Source organism: Mustela nivalis, assembly GCF_964662115.1.
Source record: "Mustela nivalis genome assembly, chromosome: 2".
NCBI classification, from domain to species: domain Eukaryota; kingdom Metazoa; phylum Chordata; class Mammalia; order Carnivora; family Mustelidae; genus Mustela; species Mustela nivalis.
In genome coordinates, this window is record NC_139021.1 from 103,617,660 (window position 1) to 103,635,903 (window position 18,244).

Below are 18,244 nucleotides of genomic sequence, written 5' to 3' on the forward strand. Positions count from 1 at the left end.
ATAAATGCTCTTTACCAATGATTGTAGATAAGCAAATATCTAGGTAACTATTTTCTTTTTTTTTCCCTTGAGGGTTTGATATGCTCTTTTTTGAATGAGTACCTAGTAGACCTCTCCCAGTTTCTCCTCTTATTTCTCATGCCACCATTTTGCTTCTCTCTTATTCCTCCCAAAGAGTCAGATATATCACGGGAGCAACAATTTGAGTTTGTAAGAAGAAAACCATCTCTGCATATGTTCTTTGTGAAAGTACTAGTTTCTTTACATTGTGGTTCCCGCTGGCTGAAGCACATTTCCCCCCAAATAATGGGGTGGCTCACCTTCTCCCTTCATTCTGGTCTCTGCTCACATAAGGCTTCCTCGCAGAGTCTACCCTGACCACCTTTTCTAAAGTGGCTATCCCTCTCCATTACACTCTAAATTTATCTTATTTCTTTCCTTCAAATCATTTTATTTGTAAGATTTGTTCATTGTCTACTGATCTCACCAGAATATAAACTCCATAAAGGCCATGACTTTGTATATATAGTTCACTGCCATGTTCCTTAGCTAACAATAGTAGTAGCCTGCCCCCGGCAGATGCTGGATAAATGCTGATGGACTGAATAAATGAATGATGCAAAATACACTGTATCTCTGGGAAAAATAAAAAACAAAAAACAAAAAACTATATTACCAAGTGATCTAAAAAATAAATACAAACAAATGTGTGACTTAGGGTAATTCTTCCTAAAATGGGTCAGATTTTCATCGGTTACCAGGGATACATCAACAAATGGGAGGAACCACTTTCCTCATGATGAGTTCAAAAGCACTTACGGATATATATTACCAATTTATAAATTAGCCAATTATTCAATAAGATTTCTGCTGTCTACTGGAAAAATTTTTTTTAATTGTGGATACAATTGAACCAAACATTGTAGTAGATAGGCCAGATGTTATAACTTAAGATAATAATTATATGTTTAAATGACAATACATGACTACACATTATATAATTTATGGAATTCATGCAAAATACTTCTTTCCATAACAATATTGTCTGGACATGGGTTTTAAGGGCATCAATTCATCACATTATTTCTGCTCTCTCTGAGTTTGCAGCCAATTGAGAAAACACACAGGATGTCTCTGTTTTCTACTGTCTCCTCACTGATGGGTAACACATAACTACAGAATCTTAGTGACCTATACAAGAAACATTTATCTGTATTCACAAGTCTGTGGGGTGGCCAAAAGTTCTGCTTAACTTGGCGGGGCTCACCCATATAGACAAGGCTAGCTGACTGGTCAGTCGGACGGAAGTGGGCTGGTTTAGGGTGCCCTCCACTGGGGCAAATCCTATCCCCCAGCAGCCCTGTCTGGGCTCACTTTTATCACACAGTGAGGGTTCACAGAGAACAAAGATAACAGGGCATATTTTTACTTCTACTGTATTCCGCTAACCTAGGCAAGTCACAAAACCAGCCTACATCCAGGGAGTGGGAAAATAGACTTCACCTCTTGAGGGGAAGAGATGGAACGTTACATTGCAAGGACATGGATAGAGGGACAGGCAGAGAAGTAGATCATTTTTTTATTCAAATCACCACATTCGGACTGTACACCCTTTACAGTCAGGCAGATCTAGTAAGAGTCAGAAGAAAAGACAAAGCTGATGCTGCTTATTCCCTCCTTGAATGACGAGTGAGTGAGAAACAGAAAGAAAAGTATGCTACCATCGCTGAAGCCATTCCACAAAATTCCTGAGGCCAGGAGGAAAGATGATCTCTCACATATATGTCTACATGACATCACCTCTCTGACCAATTTAATCCAAAATGAAATGAAAGAGTAAAGGTAAAAGTAGTATGGTATGCAGTTAAAAAAAAAATGCTGACTATATCTTTCACACTCTAATGAACTGTTTTGCTGACATCTTATCAATTGAGCAGTCTTGTTTGCTTTTCTATTTCCTTTTTATTTCACAAAAAGCTACCATACATTTGGCTTCTTTCGCTTGAAAGGTTTCACTCTGTGTTTTAATTACTTGAGATCACAAAGTAGCCTACTGTACATCTAGAAATAGCATGGCTACTTCTTTTAAGTTCTTCAGGGCTGTAGTTACTGAAGTAGAACATCAAATTTGGGATGTATGCCAAGCAAACAAGTCATTCCTTCTCATAGGGTAGACAGAATACTTTTAACTTGGTGGAATCATTTAGAGGAATCTATTTCATACAAATTTGCTTGAACAAAGCTACTCCCTAATTAGATGTTATCATTACTATCTCCAATCATAGGTAATATTTGAGGATTTAGTTTATGATGTGAAAAGAAGAAAAATTTTTTTAATTAAGCAGCATATATTTTAATAGAATAATATCAGAGTAAAACCTTAAAACAGAAAAAAAATTAATTTACAATAAAAATATTGTTATTAACATATTAAAGATATAAAAGTATTGCTTTATATTGTTTTATAAGAAATGGCTAAGTTTGTCATGTTACAAAGTTTTATTATTGTTATTAATATCTATTATAATAGCTTTCCAGTGATAACTTTTTAAAGAGTTTTTAAAAATGTATTTATTTGAAAAACTTCTGATGAAATGAGTCATCTTTTAAAGTGAAATATCAATGAATTTCTAAATATTATAGTTCAACTGAAGATCATATATTCAAGTTGTGTAGTTATGGGGACTAAAAGAAACAGATTAAAATGTTAGCCTCTTGAAAAGTAACCAAATACTAGAGGAACAATAAATAAATACCAGCCACATAGCTCATAAAATATATATGTATATATTTATATATTTATTTATTTGAAAGAGAGAGAGTGAGCACAAGTGGGGGGGCAGGGCCGAGGGAGAGGGAGAGAGAGAAGCAGACTCACTGCAGAGCAGGGAGCCTCATGTGGGGCTCGATCCCAGGACCCTGATATCATGACCTAAGCTGAAAGCAGATGCTCAACCAGGTGCCCTCCAGTGATAACTTTTTAATTGTTTTCAGATTTAACAGAACTTTTTTTTTTAAGATTTTATTTATTTATTTGACAGAGGGAGAGAGGGCATGAGCGGGGGGGGGGGGTGAGAGGCAGATGGAGAAGAAATGGTAGACTTCCCCACTGATCAGGGAGCCTGATGTGGGGTTCCATCCCAGGACCCTGGATCATGACCTGAGTCAAAGGCAGACACGTAACTGACTGAGCCACCCAGGCACCTTAGTCTTTCTTTTAACAAATGATTATGGAGTGCCTATTGTGTGTTAGCTGCCCAGACATAGTACAAAAACACGAGTAACGTTATGTCTGCTTTTCTTCTAAAGACCAACTTGAAAGCTAGGGAAACAGAGGCAAACAGGTAACTGCATTAGTGTCCTGGTGGTGGAGAGTACAAGAGGCTAAGAGGCAGAGAAGAAGCACAAAGCCCCAGGCCTGAAAAAAACAGGGACTGCCTTTTGAAGGAGTTGATACAAATGCTAAGCCTTAAATTTTTTTTTTTTAAGATTTTATTTATTTATTTGACAGAGAGCAATCACAGTAGAGAGAGAGGCAGGCTCCCTGCTGAGCAGAAAGCCCGATGCAGGACTTGATCCCAGGACCCCGAGATCATGACCTGAGCCGAAGGCAGCTTACGCTGCCTTAAATTTTTAATAATTGAGAATGTGACTACAGCTTGGGGCATTGTGAGCAGAGGAGAACCACAGGAGCAAATGCTAAGAGAGAAAAGTGCCATAGGCTGGCACCGAGTATGCACCAGCGATGAAGTTAGACACAAAAGAGGCTGGATGTTGTCTCATATATAATTTTTTTAGAGGCCTCATTATCAAATTAGAAATGCTTAGCTCATCTGCAGTAAACCTGTTAAATGTTCTGCAAATTCCTGCACTATTCCTGCAATTCGGCCATGACTCAGTGATTCACTTGCAAGAAGTGACGAGCCTGCAAGAGGGGGGCCAGGTTCCCGAGCAGTCACTAATCTCTGTAAAGTGAAATCAGAAAGGAACAGTGGTTGCATGATCACGAATCTTTTGATCTATATCATCAACACAAGGATGGATCAAAGCCCTGAAAAATAACCCAGTAAACACATTGTTGGCGGAGATGTGCCTGGTAAGATTATATAAAGTCATAATACTAAGTAAGCTCCCTATTAGCAAGGTTTTGCCTACCACATAACGTTTTCTTAACATTGGTCCTTAGGTTGTCTAACTTCGCTTTTGGTTTATCATGTAGCAATGTATCCCAGCATGGTATTTTAAGAATGTTCTTTCCTTTTTTCCCCTTATTGAACAACACAGATTCTAAATGAATGCCTTAGATCCGACGATGGTCCTTAGTCCTTAGTAATACCCCAGCTCAGGTATTACTCTGGCTGGCACTCCAACAGGTGAGGCTTCTAAAAGAAGCAATTACAATATTGACTCCCTCTGGCAAGTGGGAGCTGATGCCTAGCATTTTCATGTTCATTTGCTAGAGCCAATGTTTTGCTTTTCCAAAGCAGCTGTCTTTTCAAACTTGAAAGCCCTTTGATAACTGAAGTTCTATTGTTACAGGGGGGAAAAAAGAAGAGAGATAAGAGCACAAAAAAATCAAATCATGAATTTTCACCTCTCCTAACCTTTCATCTTGGGCCTGAGAAACAATTTTATCAAATGGCTTCTGCAGGTATCCTTCTGAGATGAGATTAAGTGCGGAGAGGTGCCAGGTAATTATTTTTCCCCACACCTGCTTTCTCTCGGTCTGACTCAGACACCTGCACATGTTTTTGGAAAATGAAAATTAATTCAGAGAAAGGCACTTCTAAAGACCCTGGTTCCTAACAAAGGATTTTCAACTGCAAGATGAAAAGTCATTTGATTTTCCTTTTGAGATGCCTGATTTCTGGTCCCCCAAAGGGGATATATAATCCTTCCATCAGGGAACTCCAATCTCTAAAGAGAGCGCTGCAGATATGAAAATCCACATGAAATTATGCCTGAAACGGCCTCTTTTCATTAAATGTTGCGTTTTTCTTTACTCACTTGACCCTTCCAAATGTTTCTTCCTCTTCTAAAGGAGACACCAACAAGCACTTGGCTCTATTATTTCACAGTTTTCGTGAGCAATAACCAGCCCTATTCTACATTTGCAGCTCCGCTCAACAAAGCAATGTAAGACTTCTCTAAAGGTCAGAGGGAACGACATCTGCACAACATCTCCCTATGACCCCTCTGTGCACACACACCAGCTGTGCCTAAACAATATGCCTTGAAGGCTGCAACTGGCTCTCACCCTATGGCTCTCAGAGAATTTTCCTAACACAGAAATCAACGTCTACACAACAAACATGATTCTACTCCTCCCAAACGACTGAGAGCTTCTAATGAAAAGAAGCCGCCTGTTCAAGAGGACAAAGAAGGACCCAGCTGATGCACAAACGTCAGTGGAGAGAGTATCACTGATTTGAGTCCCATTTTGAATTTTCAGTAAAATGCATCCTATACATGATTTTTGTGAATCAAAATTGTAATTTTTGTAATGGAAATTGCGGGGGGGGGCAGTGTGACAGTGCTTACCCCCTGCCATATCAAAGACATTCATTCCACGTCAGATTTCTTCAGCATTTGTTGGGCTGAGAGAAGATAATGGGGAGAGAAAGAACCCATTGCCCCCCCCCCTCCGTAGGCGTGGTCTATGGTTTCTTTTTGCCTCTGCTAATATTCTCAATCTGATTATACTGAGTTATTCTGTTTTCTAGAAGGAATCCACTGGATTCAGCTCTAAGGATGAAGAAAGAATGGATACATACAGATTCATGTTGCAGGGAGACCAGTTGTCAAAGGTTGGGTTACCAAGGGAGGCAACCTGAACTTACAGGGTGAACTTTTTTTTTTTTTTTTACTATGAGTGTGTTTTTTACCATACAACTAATTGTATGGATACAACTAATTGTAACCATAACACAAAGAGCTATGCCTTTTTGTGTTGCTCACATCAGTCAACACAGCAATTTGTATTTAGTGAGTAATCAATATTTGACTTTGAATAAGAATGGTGTTCCATGTAGTTTTTAAGAATTATTGTAAATATTTAGGAAAACACCGATTTCCCCTGTCAATGCAAAGATTAAATAGATTGAAGCAAATGTATTTCCACTGTAAACAAATCAGTAAACACTAAAGCATGTCTTAGAGTCATGAGAAATGACCTACAGATTAATGCCATACTTGAGTCAAATACACTGATGACAAATACTAATTTCTTCAACTTAATGGGTTAAAAGTCCTCAGAGTCTTGGTGCATAATCCATATAATCATGGCTGCCTCAGAAAGATGTTGCAGATGGGAGTAGTCAAGACCTACCGATACGCAGCAGTTGATGAAATTATCTGAGAAGTCCAGAACAAAGATGGGGGATATTTGTGAGACTCTGGCTCATGGGAGCCACTTGCCAAGCATAGGTACCCTCCAGCACCACCAAAGGTGGGTGATGTGAAGGGCACCCAGCTGCTCTGAGTGAGATGCCTCCAAGAGAAGTTTCAAAAATTATGAGGAGAGTAGTCAAGCTCTCCAGGCAGGACAAACAGGAATTCAGAACCAGAGTTGTGGATTTGCACATGCAAACAAAATCTGGCCTCCCTGGCAGTACCCTAGAAAAGTCAGAAGCTATATGCTGACAGTGAGCCTTCTGCCCACTCAGAAGAGGGAGGCCTGAAGTCAATACAGACACAGTCTCGGGGCGCCTGGGTGGCTCAGTGGGTTAAAGCCTCTGCCTTCGTCTCAGGTCATGATCCCAGGGTTCTGGGATCGAGCCCCGCATCGGGCTCTCTGCTCAGCAGGGAGCCTGCTTCCTCCTCTGCCTGCTTCTCTGCCTACTTGTGATCTCTGTCTGTCAAATAAACAAATAAAAAAAAATCTTAAATAAAATAAAATTAGGGGCGCCTGGGTGGCTCAGTGGGTTAAGCCTCTACCTTCGGCTCAGGTCATAATCCCAGGGGCCTGGGATCGAGTCCCGCATAGGGCTCTCTGCTCAGCAGGAAGCCTGCTTCTCCTCATCTCTCTCTCTGTCTGTCTCTCTGCCTATTTGTGATCTCTCTCTCTGTCAAATAAATAAATAAAATCTTTAAAAATAAATAAATAAAAATAAAATTAAAAAAAAAAATACAGACACAGTCTCACCACTCCCCCTGAGAGCATGTACCTTGAGGCAAATGTGTTCCTTTGTGCAAGACACAGAAAAATCATTAACAATCTGAAGGGGTTTGGTTTGAGATGAGGGGGTAAGCTAAATGAAAGTGTAAGGGGGAACCCAGCAAGATGAAAAGGTTGGGAGGAGCTGGAATGTGAGGCATCCCAGCCCATGGCAGATGGGAGAAGCTACCAGAAAACACAAAACACACTTTAGGACTTGTAGTGTCCTGAGGTAGAAGCAGAGCTGATGATTTTCCTTGGTCCTTCCTGACAGAGTATGGGAGTTTAAGAGGAAAAACTCTCCCATGTTTCTCCTCTACTACAACTCTACACTTCTGTTCATCAAGCATGTAGCAGTATGTCCACACTAAGAAATTTTCAACTCTTCAGCACTCACTGGGTATCCAACAAATGTACCTTGGTTATGACACTACTTACCTGGAGTTAGCACAGATTCCACAGGATAAAGTCTCAGTGGCACAGGACTGCTCTCTCTTCCCTGCTCCCCACCCCCAACTCTCATTTCAAGTCTAGGTTGTCACCTGTTGTTTCTGACCAAACTATATAAATCAGAGGTTGCCACAACCCCCTCCTTAGGTTTGATGATTTGCTAGAATGGCTCAAAGAACTTAATTTTGTTGCTATTGTCAACTTATTACAAAAGGATATAACTCAGGAACAGCCAGATAGGAGAGATGCATAGGGCAAGGTTTGGGGAAGGGTTTGGGGGCTTGGAACTTCCCAGCACCCTCTGGGTGCACCACCCTCCCGGCACCTCAATGCATTCATCATGCTGGAAGCTCTCTGAGTCCCACACTTTAGGGATTTTTAGAGAGGCTTCATTACATAGGCATGATTGATTAGTTTATTGGCTATCAATGACTAAACTCAATCCCCAGCCCTTCTTACCTCCCCAGAATTTGGGGGCTGAAAATGCCAACTATCTAATCCCCTGGTTGGTTCCCAGGGCAGCCAGCCCCCATCCCAAAGTCCTCTCATTAACATAAACACAGGTGTGGTTGATAGGGATTTGTTACAAACAACAAAATGAATCTTTACCTCTCTTATCACTTGGGAAATTCTAAGAGTTTTGGGAGCTCTGTGCCAGGACCAGGAGTGAAGACCAAATATGTATTTCTTATTATAAGTCGTAACATCACAGAGTTGGAGTCCAAGATGTCCCCCAATGACCCTATCTCCTGGTATTCATGCCCTAGCCTTATCTGCTGTCCTTGATTGTGACTGGGACTTGTGATATCCTTCCAACCAATGGAATATTTAAAAAGTGATGGATGTCCCTTCCATGATTAGATAACACAAAACTACCATATCTGTCTGCTAGCAGACTCTCTATTGCCCTCTTGGCTTGCATGGTTTAATGAAGCAAGAGGTCATGTTGGAGAGGACATGTGGCAAGAAACTGTTGGTAGCTTATGGCCAAAGAAATCAAGGAACAAGGACCCCAGTGCAACAACTGAAAACAACAAATCCCACCAAATACCAGGTGATTGTGGAAGCAGGCAGTTCCCCAATGGGGCTCTTCAGATGAGGCCTCAGGTATGGCTGACATCTTAACTACAGCTCTGTGGGAGAGCCAAAACAGAGGATCCAGATAAACCGTGTCTGGACTCCTGAACTATAGACCATGAGATAATATGTATGTGTTGTTTTAGGTCTCCGAGTTTTTGGTAATTTGTTACATAGCAATGGATAATTAATAGAATCTCTATGCCTTGGTGGGTGCCACAGCCTTCAGTCTATGAGAGGTACCCATAATGGAAGTGGTCAGAAAATTATCTGGTTATGACTGTCTCTGGGGAGGGGGTCCCTTGATACTCAGGAAATAGTGTGGTAATTAATATTATGTGTCAACATGACAGGATCACAGGGTGCCCAGATATCAAATACTATTTCTGGGTGTGTCTGAGGGTGTTTCTAGATGAGATTAATACTGGAATCATTACATAAAGCAGATCGCCTTCCCCAGTATGGATGGACTTCATCCAATCCATTGAAGACCAGAATAGAATAAAAGACGAAGTGAGAAAGAATTCTTTCTCTCCGCCTGACTGTCTCTGAACTAGGATATCAGTCTTATCCTAATTACAGACTCAGATTAGACTGAAATTACATCATCAGCTCTCCTGAGTCCCTAATTTGACAATTGCAGATCTTGGACTTCTCAGGCTTTATAATTATATGAGCAATTCCTGATAGTAAATCTCTTTATATATCTATATATATTTATAATCTTTTAAATGTCCTTCCTGCTGCAAAGGAAATTGCCCTTCTCATTTTCCCTCACCCAAAGCCATACCCTCAAGAGAATTCTACCTGCAAGTAATTATAGTTTTCATCTGAGAAGAGAGTAACATTAGAGAAAAGAACTTCACTGAAGTTCACTACAGGTCGAATGTACCCCTTGGAACTCATGAAACATCATAAAAGACTAGATTCCTTTTGATGAGGGCTGGAGGGGATGTAGTAAGGAAAGCTGAGATCCTCCTTCCGTCTTTCATCACTCCCATCCCCAGAGCCCCACACCCACACCCTACCACATTTATTTTGGTCCATCTATAAATGATAAACAAATATAAATGTGTATTTTTATACTAACTGTAGCTATGGCATTACATTTTAATTTATTACATAGTATTCCATTTTTTGGACAGAAGTAGTGGTAAGGGTTTGGATGTTTATTTTGGATATTGAAATTAGAAACTGAGAAGCATCTAAAAATGCCAGTTTAAATAACACATCCTCTGAAGTCTATAACTTGAGACCTATTTTTTTCTAGGGTCTTAAAAATGCTTTCCCAACATTAACTTTAGGCAGACTGACATCACCTCTATTAATATAATCATATTCCCATTTGAAAGATGTAGAAAGAGTCACACAGAAAAATGTAAGAGGGAGCCCAAGGTCACAGACTTCTGTGCCTGGAATATAAAATCTTTAAGAGTCGGGCATTTGGGATGTTTTCTTTTTCCCACTTGACAAGAACTAGTCATGCAAGTGACAGCCTAGGAGCACTATCATTTGCAAGAATCCCTTCCTTGCCTTCTCTAAGCATTTTGCATAGTCATTTACATAGAGGCCCATGAATTATACATCAGTAGCATCTCTTTGTATCCTTCATGCACCTACACTTCAAATAGGTGTGCGATCTTGAACTCATAATTTTGATTTTTCCATCTGTTCTCTCCTTAATTTCTGGCAAACACCGTTCCTGCTACAGACACACGACCCCTTGCCACAGCCCTAAGAAGTTAGAGGGAGAGAAAATCCCGCCTCTTCCTTGTTCATGTTTTGTGTTCAAATTAAAGAGCACTCTGATTTCTGGTTATGGCTGAGGAAGGAGGTCAGCAAATCCTCTCCCCCAAGAGCAACTATAAAGCTGAGAAAAATTAACAGAAGCACCATTTTGGTGCTGCAGAAATGGACCAAAGACGTACAGCAATCTGAAAAGAGCATATGCTTGAGAACTGCTGGACTTCAGGTGAGATTACTGGAAGGCTCTAGCATTCATGCTACAGTCTCCCACCAAGCCCCCGCTTAGTTAGCACGGAGGTTCTGCCAGAGTTAAACAGGCCACTGGGACCAGTGGCTTTGCTGCACTGGTCAACCCAATAGAAGGGTCTCACCAATAGAAGAAGATGCCTACGCCTGGCATCTTCTACTGTCTGTGAAAGTGACAGTCTTGATGGTGGGTAGGAAAAAAGGGCCAATGACTCTGTTATCTTGATGTTTCAGTTATAGCTGGGGTAGGTTTATTCCTGGATAAAGCAGGCTACACAGCAGAGACCAAAAGGGAACCAAGGTGTCCACATTTTTCTGGTTTACCCTAAGATTACACAAATGTAGAGAAGAAACAAAAGAACCCAAAGGAAAGTAAAAGCTGGGCATGCTTGAAAATAGACTGAACTTTGAATGCACTCCCTTGCCCACACATAAATCCACTGGCAGAGAACAGAAGCATTCCCGGCTTCAGCTATCTGAACACAACCTCTGCCTAATCACCGGCCGACAACCAGCTATCCAGACATGGGGCGACCCTTAGGAAGTCAGGGTTAAAAATAAATAAAACAACTTGGTAGAAAATGAGCAAAGATCCAGATGACTTAAACCACATAACTGACATATATCGAACACTTAACCCAATGACTACACGATGAAAAATTTTTTCTAGAATATACCGCATACCAAGTCATGAAACAATAAATTTCAAAGAATTCAAATCATATAAAGTATGTTTTCCAGTAACAACAGAACTAAATTAGAAATCAAAACAGAGTGAACTAACAACTCACTAAATGTTTGGAATATAAACAGTAGTCTTCTAGATAACCCATGGGTCCAAAAAAAAAAATATATATATATATATGAAATGAAGTTAAAGCAGTGATTAAATGGAAATTTTTAACTTTAAAAGCTTACTTCAGAAAATGAAGGTATTTTTGTTTGCTTTAAGATTTTATTTAGAGAGAAAGAGCTCACACCAGTAGGGGGAAGAGCAGATGGAGAGGGACAAGCAGACTCTGTGCTGAGCATGGAGCCTGATGTGGGGCTCGATCTCACCACCCCAAGATCATGACCTGTGATGTGGGATAAGCTCCATATAAAGCCATTGATGTATGGAAATAGTAAGAACAACTTTATGCAAACAAATGGACAATTTAGAAGAAACACAAAAATTGATTTAAAAAAAGACACTGGGTACCAGGGTGGCTCAGTGGGTTAAAGCCTCTGCCTTCGGCTCAGATCGTGTGGGATCGAGCCCAGCATCGGGCTCTTTGCTCAGCAGGGAGCCTGCTTCCCTTCCTCTCTCTCTTCCTGCCTCTCTGCCTACCTGTGATCTCTGTCTGTCAAATTAAAATATATATATATATCTTTAAAAAAAAGACACAAATTACCAAAATAAATTCAGGAATAAATAGAATAGACTTTTAACAATTAAAGTTTTTAATTTAGTAACTAAAAATCTTCCCACAAAGAGAAGTCCAGGCCCAGATGGCTTCACTAGTAAATTCTATCAAACATGTAAGTAAGAAACAATACCAATAACTCACAAACTTAAAAGCAGAAGAAGAAGGAATATTTTCATACTCAATATATAAAGCTAGTATTATCCTGATAGCAAAGCTAGATAAAACATAACAAATAAACCAAGGATGAATATCACTCATGACATTTATAAATACCCTTAATAAAATATTAGCACACATAAAGCAGTAAAACCAAAAAGGATCATATATCATGACTTAGTGGGATTTATCCCATAAATATAAAACTGGCTTAACATGTAAAACTCAACTAATGCAATACACAGAAAATAAATACAAAAGGGACAAAAGCAATGATCATCTGACTAGATGCAGAAAACTCATTTTTAAAAATCTAACATGGGGGAGACTGGGTGGTTCAGATAGTTGAGCATCCAAGTCTTGGTTTCTGCTCAGGTCATCATCTCACAGTCATGAGACAGCCCTGTGTCAGGCTCTGCACTTAGCAAGAAGTCAGCTTCAGATTCTTTCCCTTTTCCTCTCCCTGCTCTGCTCTGCCTCCCTCACCACTCTCCACCCCCATCAAATCAATAAATTCTGAATAAGTAAATAAAATAAAGAAAAAAAAATCTAACATCACTGATGACTTTTTAAACAAACTCCCAAAAATCAGGAATAGAAGGTAACTTCTTTAACCTAAGAAAACCCACAGGGAACTTCATACTAAATAGTAAGAGACTGAATGCTCTCTCCCAAGGCAATAATAAGGTAATGACTTCTTGTTATTTCCATTCCACTTTGTACTGGAATGTATAACCATTACAATAAGAAAAAAAATTAAAATCATCTAGATTGAAAAGAAAGATGTAAAACTGGTTTTATGCACAGATAACATAATCCTAATGTAGAAAACACCAAGGAATCCATAAAAACCTATTGAACTAATAAATGAGTTTTGCAAGCTCACAGGATACAAGATAACTACACTAAAATATTATATCTCTATACACTCGCATCTCAAACATCCAAAACTAATTCAAGAAAAAAATTTTATTCACAATAGGACCAAAAATAATAAAGTCGTTAAATAAATTTAACAAAATGATTGTAGGATTTGTTCACTGAAAAGGACAAAATTTTGCTGAAATAATTAAGGAAACTCACAATGAAAGAGGGGACATTCCATGTTTATGGAATGGAAGACTCATATTGTTAATATAGCAATTCCCTACAAATTGATCCATAAATTCAACACAACCCCCATCAAAATCCAACATCACTTTTTTAGAGGAATTGACAAGTTGATACAACAATTTAAAAGAAAATTCAAAGGACCTACTACAGCTAGAACAACTTTGAAAAAGAAAAAAATCAGAGACCTTTATCTGATCTCAAATCTTACTTCAATGCTACAGTAATGAAGACAATGTCATATAGGTACCACGAGAGGCACAGACAACAAAATTGACAGTTCTCTATATTCGTGGTGGTTAATTTATATTTAACAATGGTATGAAGATAATGCAATGAGGGAACAAGTCTTTTCAACAAATGGTGTTGAGATGATTGGATATCCACATGCAAAAATATTTAACTCACACACAGAGAGAATGACAATAGTAACAACTCAAAATGGATCACAGGTTTAAATGTATGAATGAAATTATACCAGCTTTGGAAGAAACAGAGAAAATCTTTGCGACCTTGGGTTAGGCAAAGCCACAGAACTAAAAGCATGACCTATAAAGGAAAACACTGATAACCTGGAGTTCATAAAAATTAAAACCGATTGCACTTCAAAAGATGTCATTTAAAAAATAGAAATACTAGCCACAGGCTGGAAGAAAATGTTTGCAAATCATATATTGATTGATAAAAGGCTTGTATGCAGAATATATAAATAACAATAAGATTACTGGATTATAGCAAATGCTGTCTCCTAATGGGGACAAAAGGGAAGGGATGGGTTTGGAAGATATATTTGTAACATAGAACTGATATGATGTGGCAACGGATTACAGAGTTATCAAGGATGAGGAGGGAATCAGGGTGATTATTAAGTTTCTGTGTGTGGAAACTATTTGCCCATAGTGCCCATGCATCATGATTAAGGATTAAGAAGAATGGGGAAATGAGAAGTTTAGTTGATGCCAAAGCAGGCATGTCTAGAGTCAGATGGATATAAGGAAATTAAAGTCAGGAGAAAGTCCTCCAGGAGAAAAAAACACATAATATAATATATGGACACTGGATTATTGGAATGGAAAAACATCAGTGGAACAAATCCAATGAAGAACCAAATTTAATGCTTAGTAACCCAGCTTTTCTCACCCCGTATCTGTGTATTAGGAGCATGTAATGCTCTGAACTTCAGGTTACTTATGTCTAAAATGAGTGTGATATAGAAAGAAGGGAAATAAACTGTAACTTTTGCTGTAATGCCTAGCACAGTCTTCTAACCTCAGAAGACTTTTGTCTACAGGAAGACTATGACCATCAAAGGCATTCCACCCTTTATGGCAGATCTCTCAGGGGCTAATACAATCCCTGATTACTTTAAGATGTGGGTCATCAATCAAAAACTATTGAATCTATAATCATTTCAAAGCATCTACTGCATGTTTACAGTGGGCCAGGAGCCAATTTTCATGTCATATGGCAAGATCACAATCTCCACATTTGAAAATTTATATTAGGAGGTGAAAAAAAATCAATGTTCTTGGAAGACCAGCAAGAATAAGTGCTAATTGGGGCACCTGGGTGGCTCAGTGGGTTAAGCCTCTGCCTTCGGCTCAGGTCATGATCTCAGGGTCCTGGGACTGCATCGGGCTCTCTGCTCAGTGGGGAGCTTGCTTCTCCTCTCTCTCTGCCTGCCTCTCTGCCTATTTATGATCTCTCCCTCTCTCTCTCTCTGTCAAATAAATAAATAAATAAATAAATAAATAAATAAGATCTTAAAGAGGAAAAAAAGAATAAGTGCTAAGAAGAAACTCCCACCACTTAGACTGAGATCCAAACCTCCTCTTTATCAAAAATTTCTCCTTAAAGAAGGACATCACCCATTTAAAAATCATTTATCACATGGAAGGATGGGCAAATTGAATAATTCATAGTCCAGGAAACACCCAAGCATAAGCAGGAGTACATTTTTTGATGTCAAAATCTCACTTTCTATAAAGCATAATCACTGTTATAAGAAAAGTTCATCTAAGAATATGAGAATAATGAATCTCTAATTATTGACTAAAAACACACATCTCTGGAAGTTTTATTTGCAAAGGGCTATCAAACAAACAATTTTATAAAAGATTTATTTTTCTTCCTAAAATAATAATTTGTTCATTTGGTCTTCACATAAATAACCCAAGTTCGTCATGGAAAAATTATAGAAGATGATCAAAGCAACAAGACTGTACAGCCATCCAAACAACTTCAGTTTGGTAAGCTACTATTACTATTTTGGTGACGGTGCTGGATGTGGGCTATGTATATGTGTTTTCACAGACTGATCCTGCTATTACCAGTTAGGAATCGATCATAGAGATCTTATAATCTTTACATGTAAAAACACACAATCTGCATAATTACTTAAATAACTATATAACAACCCAATCTACATATCTAGTGTTTCAACATACAAACGTTCTAGAATTCATTTAGTCTATTTCATAGTATTAGACTATTAGTTATTCTCCCCAAATAACTATTTAACTATTAATGGGCTGAAGTGTGTGGGTATTTTTTATGTATATTTGTATGTGTATTTATGTACATTTTATGTATATTTGTCAAACTGTCCTCCATGCAAACTGTACCATCTTACATTTCCACCCAACAACAAGCAGGAGAAATCTGCTATTCATACCTTCACCAGCATTATTGTTTTAAAAATTATTACAAGTAACTTATGAGAAAATAATGGTATAAAATAAGCATGCAAATATGTAGAAAAACCACAATACTAATTCACTGTAAAATATAGTTGATTCTTTACAAAATCACATTAAACAGAAGAGAAAAGCTATATATACAATTCTATGTAATTTGCATACAACCTTACAACAGCAATTTGCATCCATGTAATTCACTTTTTTGTGAGTAACATCAATTCTCCTTCAGGATTATGTTAAATAGACGTGCTTTCAATGAGTCACAAGTGAAAACAGAATTGTTTACAAGATCAAACTTTCTCAAGTGTACTATTAAAATATCAATCAAATTCTTAAATTTTTACTGCTAAAGGGTACATTATTTTAAGAACAAAAGAGGTTGGTAGACTGGCACAAACACATCAAACAATCTACAACTTTGTGAAGAAAAATGGTATTTTGTTAGTTTTAACAACAGTAGCTTGGCATGAAAAGTTCACAAAGCCTACTCAAATGTAGCAGATAATGAGAAAATCTTCCAGGGTGACTCTTGTTTTAATAATGTTGGGGGCTCTCTTTAAATATAAATTATTTTGCACTAAACTTTATCATTTAATTGTAACAACTGAATCGACATTTGATCGAAATCATGCTTTAATAGAATTTTATGGATTTGAAAATAAATCATTATATTTATAGAAGGACATATTGATTATGACAGCATTTCCAAAATATGTTTTCTATGTCACAACATAGTCAATTTTAAAAAGGGTTTCATGGTCAAATATATTTTAAAAAACACGGCTTACCATATACCCTTCTCTTAGAGATGTGCAATATACATTAGTAAATTAAAAGCTCTGAAGTTCTAAAAATAAGCATCCTGTTTTACTTTGTTTTAATATATTCCAAACTTTTCACCTAGACTCTGCTTTGTGTCCCCTCCCCACATTCTGACTGACGGCTTCACTCTTCTTTGGTCATTTTCTTCTTGGCTGGTGCAAAGCCTGGTGATGTGAGCTGGTCCCGTGACTGCCTCCCCGCATGTTGCAAGGGTGGGAGGCCCAGTGGCTGAATGGTGGAAGAGGACCACTTATGGGCACACTGGGTCCCGGGGACAGCTGGGAGCTTGGTCTGCCTAAGTGGCACCAAGGTCAGCTTGCTCCTGCCTCCCTTAGTTCTGATGTAAGCTGAGAGTGGCTCCTCCATCTCTCTCTGCTCGCCATCTGGGATTTCTGGGCTGTTTGTTTTTGCTGCTTCCCTGACTTCTGTTTCATTCGGGAATTGTAGTGATAAGACAGTGCAGAAATTCTCATTTTGGCTCAGTCTCCAACTGACTCCACTAATTTAAAAACACATAAGGTGCTTACTGCATGTCAGGCACTGATCTAAATGCTTCACTAATATTAACTCATTTAATCTCCATACAACCCTATGAAATGCATGCTCCTTATCAGCCCCATACTATGAATGGGAAAACTGAAGCACAGAGAAGTTCAGTAACTCACTAGTGATTGCTAGTGGTAGTACGGGGCTGCGTCAGGATCTGCACTCCACTGCATTTAGCTACGGTGTTTTTTACTGGTTGTTACTAATGTTCTTCCACATCATACTCTCTTCCTAGGGTCTGCTCACATGGCCCCATTGTGTATTCTGCGGGAACTAAATGCTCTGCCAATTTTTAAGTTAGAGAACTATTCCTTTTCTTCCCAAAACATTTAATCTCCTAGTTAATTGAGCAGTTCAATCTCAACTTGTTCAGGAAATGGAGCTTTGCTAAAAAAAAAAAAAAAAAAATTCTTTCTTTTTTTAACTTTCTTTCCTTTCTTTCTTCCTTTCTTACTTCCATTGATGTGCTTTAAGGTTTGACATAGTCATGTGTAATTCCCTTCCCTGAGCCATATTTCCTTTGTTTCTTCTAAAACAAGCAATGGATGGGGCACCAAGGTGGCTCAGTCAGTGAAGCATCTGCCTTTGGCTCAAGCCATGATCCCAGGGTCCTCAGATGGAGTCCTATGTCGGGGTCCCCGCTCAGCAAGCAGCCTGCTTCTCCCTACCCCCAACCCCTTGTGCTTTCTCTCTCTCTCTCTCTCTGTCAAATAAATAAATCTTTTTTAAAAATTTAAAAAAAAAATAAGCAATGAAAAAGACATTTTAAGTGATGGAAGAATGAGGTGAATCAAAAAGATTTTTCTATCGACCCTTTATTCTCTACT